The 10,336-nt window shown below is 40.1% G+C and overlaps 1 protein-coding gene across 2 annotated transcripts in view; it reads left to right on the forward strand.

The window, feature by feature from the left end:
- CNTN4 (contactin 4) overlaps positions 1-10,336 on the forward strand; it is a 999,337-nt gene that overhangs the window by 27,688 nt on the left and 961,313 nt on the right. The gene's annotated exons all lie outside the window — the stretch shown is intronic.

Below are 10,336 nucleotides of genomic sequence, written 5' to 3' on the forward strand. Positions count from 1 at the left end.
CCATAGGTGCTTGCACCTATAAGATGCTAGAGGTTTGGGCTCCGTGGAGCCCCATTCATCATTACTGTACAACTCTGCCAGTGTTTAAAAGGTGCTACAGGGAACTATAAGTCATGCGCCAATTTAAACGATTGCAAGCTCAACTGGTATAGCCAAAAGCAAGCTCAAAGCTGTGTGGCATCAGACCAGGAGTAGGAAATAAACTGACACTGAGTTATTGCTTTCTCTGAATGACACTCGTTCAAGCAGAGCAGAAAAAGTGGAAGTCTGTGTTGTTGGAAGATGTTTATATCCACCCCCATTTCTCGTTCAAATTGACGACTTTTGCAAAGTGTGTTTCCCTGAAACCCTTAAAAGAAAGTGACATGTTACTACAAGGGAAGACAAAGATAGAGTCTGTTCAGTAATGATTATGCAGTCAGGGTTTTATCTGCTTGCAGATAATTTGTGGCTTATTTTTAATCCTCTGGCAGTTTCTTTCTCCACTGTTCTATTTACCTGCTATTTACAGCCCTGAGCCAGTCAGTGTTGAGTGCTAGGTGAATTTTACTTTTAAAAAATTGACTAAAAGAAAACACGTATTTCCAAAATGGACATATTGATACTAGCAATATTTTAAATGTGATGTTCATGGAAACTTCATGATGACTAGAACTATTGCTATTACTGCTTAAAAAAAATACACAACATGAGAGATTCGAGTTAAATTTTATCTGGGGCAAAATGAGAACTGCAGCCCAGGAGACAGCACCTCAGATAACTCTGGGAAACTGCTCCAAAGAGGCGAGTTGTAGGTAGGGCAGTATATATGTAATTTTGGTGAAGGGGTACTACATGGCATCATTTTCCAGAAGGTTTCTGTTAGTCTTATGAAGCTTTCTGCTAGTCACAAGGAACAGTCATCACCATGGAGGATTTTAGTGATTTTCGATATGAGGAGATACAAGAATTGGGCTCATAAAATCGGCTCCTTAAAAATATCTATTTGAAGACCTGTCCTGCCAGTTTTTCCCCAAGCACAGAATGCCTCATTTCTGCTCTCCACCCTGGACTCCTTTCAGGGGGTGTTGAAGGTCAGCAGCTGCAGAAGCACATGATTTAATCCTTGCAGTGGTAGATGGCAAGTGTCAATTGGTAGTTGACACTGTTTAACTGCAATGCAGGAGACCTGGGTTTGATCGCTGGATCTGGAAGATCCCCTGGAGGAGGAAATAGCAACCCCCTCCAGTATTCTTGCCTGGAAAATCCCATGGACAGATAAGCCTGGAGGGCTGTAGTCCATGGGGTCGCAAAGAGTCAGACAAGACTGACTTGACTAACACACACACACACACACACACACTGTTTAACTAGTGAGTACAGTGAGGCTTTAGAAAACATTAGCTAACTTGTTAGGTCTCTAAGATGGTGTGTGGCAGATCCAGGGCTCAGACCCCAGGAAAAGAGGCTCAGTATTAATCCTGTGCTGATGTTATCCCACTCTGAGCACTGTGATCTCTATGACTTCATGTGTCTCCCAAGCAAGAAGGTATCCTGAAGGTATCAGTTTGGTTAATGAGGACTTCCCAGACCATTAAGAATTTAGGATGTTTAGCTTTTAGTTGTGGAAATTCAGTGCATGGGATTGCAGTAGATGTCTTTATATTTATGAAAGGTTTTCAAGTGGAAGATGATCTATTTTTCATTTGCACAGTAGTGAGAACCAAAAAATACTAAAGGAAACCATAGAGAGGCAACTGAGTGGAAGAACCCCAAAATAAACAGGCTGTCTCAGCATGTAGTGAATCCCCCATCACCAGAAATGTTCAAAAATAGTCTCTTTTGGTCTTATAGGAATCTTAGATCAGTGGGTTGATTATGACGAATTATAGAGAATCAGTACCCAAAATAGTCTGTGGAACAACAAGAAAAAAAAAAACATACTTTTCTATGGATGCATATTTGGGGAATTATCTTTTGTCAGTTTATAATAGATATTAGAACATGAGAGGCCCCCAAAATTATTTAGGAAAACAAAATGAAGCTCCTCAAACTGTTTATTTAACTCTGGATTTCCCAAAATTTTAAATTTATTATTATAAATTACTGCAAAATTCTTCATTTCGTGTAATACCAATCAAGAACCCATTGGAGATAGTTTGCAAATGTTGATCTCAACCTACAGAAAATAGCATTGTATGCAGAGATTGTGTATGCAGCTATTTGTTATGAGAAACAAAAGAACTCTTACCTTCCTTGGTGGATCTGTGAGAAAGCAGGGCTAGTTTGGCATGGTGCAGGGATGGATAAAGAATGTTGTTTTAGATGTGCTATTTTGTATTGTATTCTAAGAAATAGTCAAATGTTGATGGTAATAAACTTGCTTTTGGACACATGTAAAGGAATAGCACATGTTTCTAGACTTTGATTTTAATTTCTTATAACGGGCCTTATTTTCCCTGGGTATGTTTCTACTTACTTAAAAACAGATGCTCGCTGAAAAATTCATGAAAACTGAAAATATGCTGGAGACTTTGGAGAGAAGCTCTTCACCCTGTTTATTAAAGTTAGATTTTTTTTTAAACAAATGGTCTTTTGCGTCATCTGTTTGGCAGATAGTTTTGTGACCTTGAGCACACCTTCTGGATTTATGCAACTCAGTCTCTTCATTTACCTACTTAACAAAATTGTACAGAAAATGGACATCCCACATATCAGTATTTAGGTGAAAAGATCCTTTCAAACAAATTTATATTGGTGATTTAATGAATGAGTCTTGCAGTTTGGATAGCTAAACATGTTTTCTAAAATGACAGTTTTTCAAATCTGGTATTAAGTGTAAATTTTACATAGTATCGTTTGTACCACCCCCCACCCTCCCAAAATTTACACTGTAAATTAAAATCCATTTAAAGGAAGAATTTTTTTAAAAAAGATGTAAAGAACTGCAGTAGAAAAGTTGATAGAGTGCTTCATAGCTTTATTCTTTATCAGATGTAAAAAGGCTCTCTATATGTCATTTTGGTTTGAATTATAAATTTGTAGTTTTCTTGTGTAGGGATTTGCATACAACCTTCCATTTTAATTTTAAAAACGCAGCCTCAGAATCTTTCTTCTAAAATTAAAAATTTAACCATGGAAAAATGATGCTGCAGTGGTTTAGTGTGTTTTTCTGGCGCACTGGACCTTTGAGAGGTAGATCTGACAAGTATAAGCAAATGCAGCAGTCCCAGGGTGGGATTATAATTCAAACCTCTGGTTTATCCAATTCAGTATGAGTAAGATACACTGTGAATGAACAGCAAGCCTATGAGAAACCTATGAATGTGGAACCAGTGGTATTTAATTCAGGTAATAAAATATAATTCTTAAACACACACTAAATTAAAAAGCCAGAAGATGCAGTTCTAATTACATGCCTTAACTAGAAGTACAATATTTGTAGAGTAGCTTATCCAATTATATGTAAATTTGTTCCTTTGGCACAATTTGCCTATATAAGCGGCATTAGTTTAGTATAAAATATTTGTTTGTTATTGAAATTGGCTCTAGTATAATTTCTGAGTTTTGATAAATAGTTCCAGTTTTATAGGATCACCCATGGTTCTCCTTAGCTACTGTTCTCAACCTGTGTATTTTTCATTGTAAATTTCTTGAATAAATAATGACTTATAGGTCTACAGTCTTTTATCTGAAACCCTTGGGGCTAAAGGTGTTTTAGAATTTTATATTTTAGAAAGGTAATGTGCTCCCTGTGCTATATGCCATGTGATGTTCCCATAGGGTCACAGGCAATACCTAAGCCTATTGCCATTTTCACAACGAGGCATAAGAATAGTTACTTGAGTGGGATAAACATCACAAAGAGCTCCATTTCAGCTCAAGTGAGGTTTTGCTGACTATAGGCTTAGTTTGCAGAGGTTTTTGAATATTAGGATTACATATAAGAGATTAATGGGCTTCCCTGTGGCTCAGATGGTAAAGCGTCTGCCTGCAATGCGGGAGACACAGGTTCGATCCCTAGGTCGGGAAGATCCCCTGGAGAAGGAAATGGCAACCCACTCCAGTATTCCTGCCTGGATAATACCATGGAGGAGCCTGGTGGACTACAGTCCATGGTGTCACAAAGAGTCAGACACAACTGAGTAACTGAGGATGCAATATTAAACATAATACCTAACCATTATTGACCTCTCTATGAACGATACACTGTGCTTACTTGTACTATCTCCTTTAAACATTGCGAATGTTTGAAAAGAGTGATATTATTCATTTGGATTTAAAAATGAGAAACAGCTTTAGAGAAGTTTAGTAATTTGCCTAAGTATGGATATGTGTGCTCAGTCCCTCAGTCCAGTTCTTTGTGACCCCGTGGACCAGAGCCCTCCAGGCCACTCTGTCCATGGGTTTTTTCAGACAAGAATACTAGTGTGGATTGCCTTTTCTTCTTTCAGGGTATCTTCCCAACCCAGGGATCACACACACACCTCTTGTACACACACGTGTCTCTGGCATTGGCAGGCAGATTCTTTACCACTGTGCCACCTTGGGAACCCAAATATAAGTACACCTAGTAAGTGGCAGAATCATATTTAAACTACTGAGTTAAGTTAGACCCTAAAGCTGGTGCTTACAGCTGTTACAATGTGCCTTCTATCGCAACCACTACAGTGTATGTGACCTGCAGGCCATAGATTCTGGCTTACATTAGCACAAAGGGAATTTATGAGAAAGACATCAGGCAGCCAGAGCATGAGGCCTAGAAGGTAACTGGGGGAGAGGATGGGTCTTATTTATAACTACTGTTCAACAGTCTCTTCGGGACATTGCTGCTAGAATAAATGAGCTTTAGACAATGTAAGCCTTTTGCCGTTCTGTTCAAGATTCAAATCCCTGAGAGGGTTATAGAGTGCTTGAGTCTCTGCTGCCCTTAACTGGGGAGAGCAGGGTATGCTGTGTCCAATGTGGACAGAACAGCATTCCTAAAGGAAAATCGATGGCTGTAGCAAAAGAAGGTATGATCAGTGTGGTACAGCGGGCTGCCCTGAAATGCCCACTCTTTGAATGATTAATTAATTGCAGGTGAAATGAACATTTGAATGAAAATAATATCTACATATTTAATCACAGCCCATTTAGACTCTGACACCTTAAAATCAGAAAACTTGGATTCCTATCCCAGATGATTTCTAGGTCTTGGAACTCAGAACTGGAGTCAGACAGTCTGTGTATTATTTGTAAGCTGAGAGAAATAATCCTTTTCCCTGTTTACTTAGATGGCTTTGGAACATCTGAGATGGCCCCACGTGGAAGTCCCTACATGGTGTGGTCATCTCCCACAATGAATGTGGGCTGGCCCTGTGCAATTAGAAGATGCAGTGGGGGTGGTGCTGCATGACTTCGGTATGCTTAGTATGACCAGTGTGCTGTGAGGAAGCCCAAGCTAGCCATGTGGAGAATGAGCCACTCCTGGCCAGCCAGCTGCTGTTCTGTAATTCACAATCAATGTGCCAGACGTGTGAATTACCTTGGACACCCCCAGCTAGCAAGGCCATCATAATTTCATTCTTAAGTGCCATCGGATTATAGTTGCTTGAAAGACCCTAAGGGACAGCTGCCCAGCTGAGCTCATTCACAGAAACATGAGAAATAATAATCCACGGTAATAAGTCATGAAGTTCCTGGGTTGTGTGTTACAGACCAGTAGCTATCCAAAAGAGGTTTGTTGCAAAGGAGGGGGATAATGTGTTAAATTTCTCAAATGAAGGTGAGCAGCTGTTTTATTATAATTGTTTTGACAATCTCAAAACCAAGGCCTTTCTCTCTAATATCCTCAGAGGTTTCATTATAATTTGCCATTGTGATGAAAAGAATGATCATTCTGTACTCCCTGGACAAGTATACAAAGTGTGGTTGGCTGGCAGCCAAGGTGGTCATCCTTTTTTCCTTGTTGCAGGAGTTTAAAAAATTCTGCCTTTTTTTTCACTCATGTTTATTATTTCATAATTAATGGAATTTTCTACAGTAACAGACCTCTATTGTTGTGACAGTAAGCATGCTTAGAACATCTGATGGATCCTCATTCTAGATGACAGCATCCATTTCTCTGTTTTTTATAGATGCTTTGTCTGGCTACTGTAAGGGAAATAAGATGTGGTGAATTCTTTAAAAAGTAGCAGTGAAGTCAAAGAACATTTGGATGAGCAGCTTCCCAACAGTTGGGAAAGACTGCCAGAGTAACTGTCAAAGAAAAATTGGTTCTTTGGTGGTGTTACAAGCAAGCAGATGAGGCAATAGAGAAAGTGGAAGGGATGCAGAGAAGAAGAAATGAGGAAGTTGACCTTGGAACACTGGAGCAATCTGTAGTAGGTTGAACCGGAGGGGTTGGAGTAGAGAGAAAGAAACAGTTAAGGGTTGGGTGACCCATCATCACCTAATGGATTCACTCTCTTCTGTGTGTTATTAATTGTAGCTTTTCTTGGTTCATTGTCTCTCTAGAGAAGGAAAATGATGACATGGATCATCGTCTTTATATTATAGATTTTTTTGTGTGTGAAGTCAGTTCTCCCATGTTATTCTTCAGATTTCTTAAGTGTCATTGTCTCCTCAAATTTAGAGTCTCCATGCATTTTGTGATTGGTGCTAGCAGAAGGAACTATAAGAAGTTAATGGTATTTTGCAAAGAGTAATAAAGAACAAATTACATATTCCAGTGTATATGATCTTGTCTTGAAAGAGAATTCATGCAAAGATTCTTCATAGCTTTTTAAAAAGCCTTTTATATCTATATTTTTTAGCTGTACATTGGTTTTACTTGCAGGAAAATTTTTATGTAGTTACATTATACATAATATTTACTGATTTTCTGTAGCATTAACATGAACACATGAAAGCCCTTGAGGATGAGAAACTTATATTCTAATTTGGCAAAGTAAATATATGTGTACTGCAGCTTGAATTGTTGTTAGAGAATTTTAGGAAATTACTTGTGTGTCTGAGTTCATGAATTATTCAATTTAGGGTTACTTTTCCTTTTCAAATTTATCACCAGCTAGGTCCTTTAAGAGTCTTTTGATTTATTAAAAGTCACTTTCCAGAATTAGATTTAAAGCCTATTGTTTTCTCATGATTTTACTGTGAAAATTGAGTATGTGTCTTATAAAGCTGTATTTCTTTTCTGTGATTTTGCCGAGATTCCTCTGCTATGAAAGATAATCCTTTTAAAACTAATGGAATTAATAGTATTTGACCTCATCTGAAGAACTTGCCTCTAGAAGTGACAAGATATTGCATGATCTTTCTTCACTTATTGGAAAATTGGAAAAACGATTGCAGTGAGAGAGACCTGTCCTGACTTATTTTCAGATTCGGGATACTCGCTGTGTCTAAAGGTGTTTGGTTTCCTGGACACCACGTCCCTCTCAATCCCTGTTGATTTTAGGGAAGTTGTGTTTCTACTGGGGCTGGACACCAGAATCACCTGTGGAGCTTCTTTTGATTGAAAGAGAGTTCTTGGCCCCACACCAGGGTTGTTAAATCAAAATCTCAAGAACGAGAACTTCCCTGATGGTCCAGTGCCTAAGACTCAGAGGTCCCAATGCAGAGGGGCCTGGGTTTGATCCCTGATCAGGGAGCTGGATCCAACACACAGCAATGAAGATTGAAGATCTGGCATGTCTCAAGTAAGACCAGTGCAGCCAAATAAATAATTATGTTAAAAAAAAAATCTCTAGAGTACATATGTGCTGAGCAAGGCTTACAAGTGATTTAAATTTATGCCCAGCCTGGATCTGAGAACCACTACTTTACGCACTGCGTAGCAGATTGTACAGGTGACAAGACCTAGCCTGAGGTATAGACAGCTTTAAGAAGAGAACACAGGACATCCCAAATTTGAGAAACATGGTCATTGTGAATGGTGGTGTGATCACTGGTGAAAATTTGTGATGTTTCTAAGACATTTTTATGACCTCAGTTGTCCTGATGGTGTGTTTCCAGACCTCTAGTGTGGTGATTATCAACCAGGGGCAGTTTTATCCCCAGGGGATATATACACACACACACACACACACACACACACACACACACACATACACACACACACATATATCTCCATATCTCTATATGTGTGAAAGTGAAAATCTAATTGCTAAGTCATATCCAACTCTTTGTGATCCCATGAACTGTAGCCCATTAGGCTACTCTGTCCATGGGATTTCCCGGGCAAGAATACTGGAGTGGGTTCCCATTCCCTTCTCCAGGGGATCTTCCTGACCCAGGGATTGAACACGGGGCTCCAGCATTGCAGGTGGACTCTTTACCATCTGAGCTATCAGGGAAGCCAAGAGATTTATTATAAGGAAATGACTGGCATGATCATGCAGGCTGAGAAGCCCTGAGATCTGCAGCTGGCAAATTGGAGACTTGATGGTATGAGTCCCAGTCACGGCGCTTTCCCTTTTGTTGTTGCTCAGTTGTCAGTTGTGCCCGACTCTCCTGTGGACACATGGCCTCACCAGCCTCCTCTGTCCATGGAATTTTTCAGGCATAAATACTGGAGTGGGTTGTCATCCTTCTCCAGGGGATCTTCCATATTCAGGGACTGAACCTGCATCTCTTGTGTCTTCATCATTGGCAGGCAGATTCTTTACTACTGTGCCACCTGGGAAGCTTGCTACTCAGCCTTTTATTTTTTTCTATCAAGAGTGAAAACATTGCTCACCATTCTAGAGATCAAAAGTTCAAGATAAAAGTGCCTGTGAGCTCATGTTCCGGTGAGAGTCCTACTTCAAGGTGTAGACTGGTGACTTCTCATTGGATCCCTGTACAGTAGAAGGGGCTAGGGAGCACTGTGCAGGTTTCTTTTTTTAACTGTTTAATTTTATATTGGAGTATAGCTAATTTAACAGTGGTGTGATACTCAGTTTTTTTGTTGCAGTCAAAAAACCTTTAGTTGACTGGATAAAAGCTGCTCACTTTAGGGCTGGCAATCTGCTTCACTCAGTATTCCAATGTAGGTGTTCAGTTCAGTCATTCAGTTGTGTCTGACTCTGCAACTCCATGAATCGCAGCACACCAGGCCTCCCTGTCCATCACCAACTCCCGGAGTTTACTCAAACTCATGTCCATTGAGTCGGTGATGCCATCCAGCCATCTCATCCTCTGTTGTCCCCTTCACCTCCTGCCCTCAATCCCTCCCAGCATCAGAGTCTTTTCCAATGAGTCAAATCTTCACATGAGGTGGCCAAAGTATTGGAGTTTCAGCTTTAGCGTCAGTCCTTCCAGTTAACACCCAGGACTGATCTCCTTTAGAATGGATTGGTTGGATCTCCTTGCAGTCCAAGGGACTCTCAAGAGTCTTCTCCAACACCACAGTTCAAAAGCATCAATTCTTTGGCGCTCAGCTTTCTTCACAGTCCAACTCTCACATCCATACATGACCACTGGAAAAACCATAGCCTTGACTAGACGGACCTTTGTCGGAAAAGGAATGTCTATGCTTTTTAATATGCTGTCTAAGTTGGTCTCTGCTTTTTAATATGCTGTCTAAGTTGGTCATAAGTTTTCTTCCAAGGAGTAAGCGTCTTTTAATTTCATGGCTACAGTCACCATCTGCAGTGATTTTGGAGCCCCCAAAATAAAGTCTGTCACTGTTTCCCCATCTATTTGCCATGAAGTGATGGGACCAGATGCCATGATCTTCGTTTTCTGAATGTTGAGCTTTAAGCCAACTTTTTCACTCTCCTCTTTCACTTTCATCAAGAGGCTCTTTAGTCCCACTTCACTTTCTGCCATAAGGGTGGTGTCATCTGCATATCTGAGGTTATTGATATTTCTCCTGGCAATGTTGATTCCAGCTTGTGCTTCTTCCAGCCCAGCATTTCTCATGATGTACTCTGCATATAAGTTAAATAAGCAGGGTGACAATATACAGCCTTGACATATTCCTTTTCCGATTTGGAACCAGTCTGTTGTTCCATGTCCAGTTCTAACTGTTACTTCCTGACCTGCATATAGGTTTCTCCAGAGGTAGGTCAGGTGGTCTGGTATTCCCATCTCTTTCAGAATTTTCCACAGTTTCTTGTGATCCACACAGTCAAAGGCTCTGGCATAGTCAATAAAGCAGAAATAGATGTTTTTCTGGAACTCTCTTGCTTTTTCCATGATACAGCAGATGTTGGCAATTTGATCTCTGGTTCCTCTGCCTTTTCTAAAACCAGCTTGAACATCAGGAAGTTCACGCTTCATGTATTGCTGAAGCCTGGCTTGGAGAACTTTGAGCATTACTTTACTAGCGTGTGAGACGAGTGCAATTGTGTGGTAGTTTGAGCATTCTTTGGCATTGCCTTTCTTTGGG

Source organism: Bison bison, unplaced genomic scaffold, assembly GCF_000754665.1.
Source record: "Bison bison bison isolate TAMUID 2011002044 unplaced genomic scaffold, Bison_UMD1.0 scf7180017864474, whole genome shotgun sequence".
In the NCBI taxonomy this organism is placed as follows: Eukaryota; Metazoa; Chordata; class Mammalia; order Artiodactyla; family Bovidae; genus Bison; species Bison bison.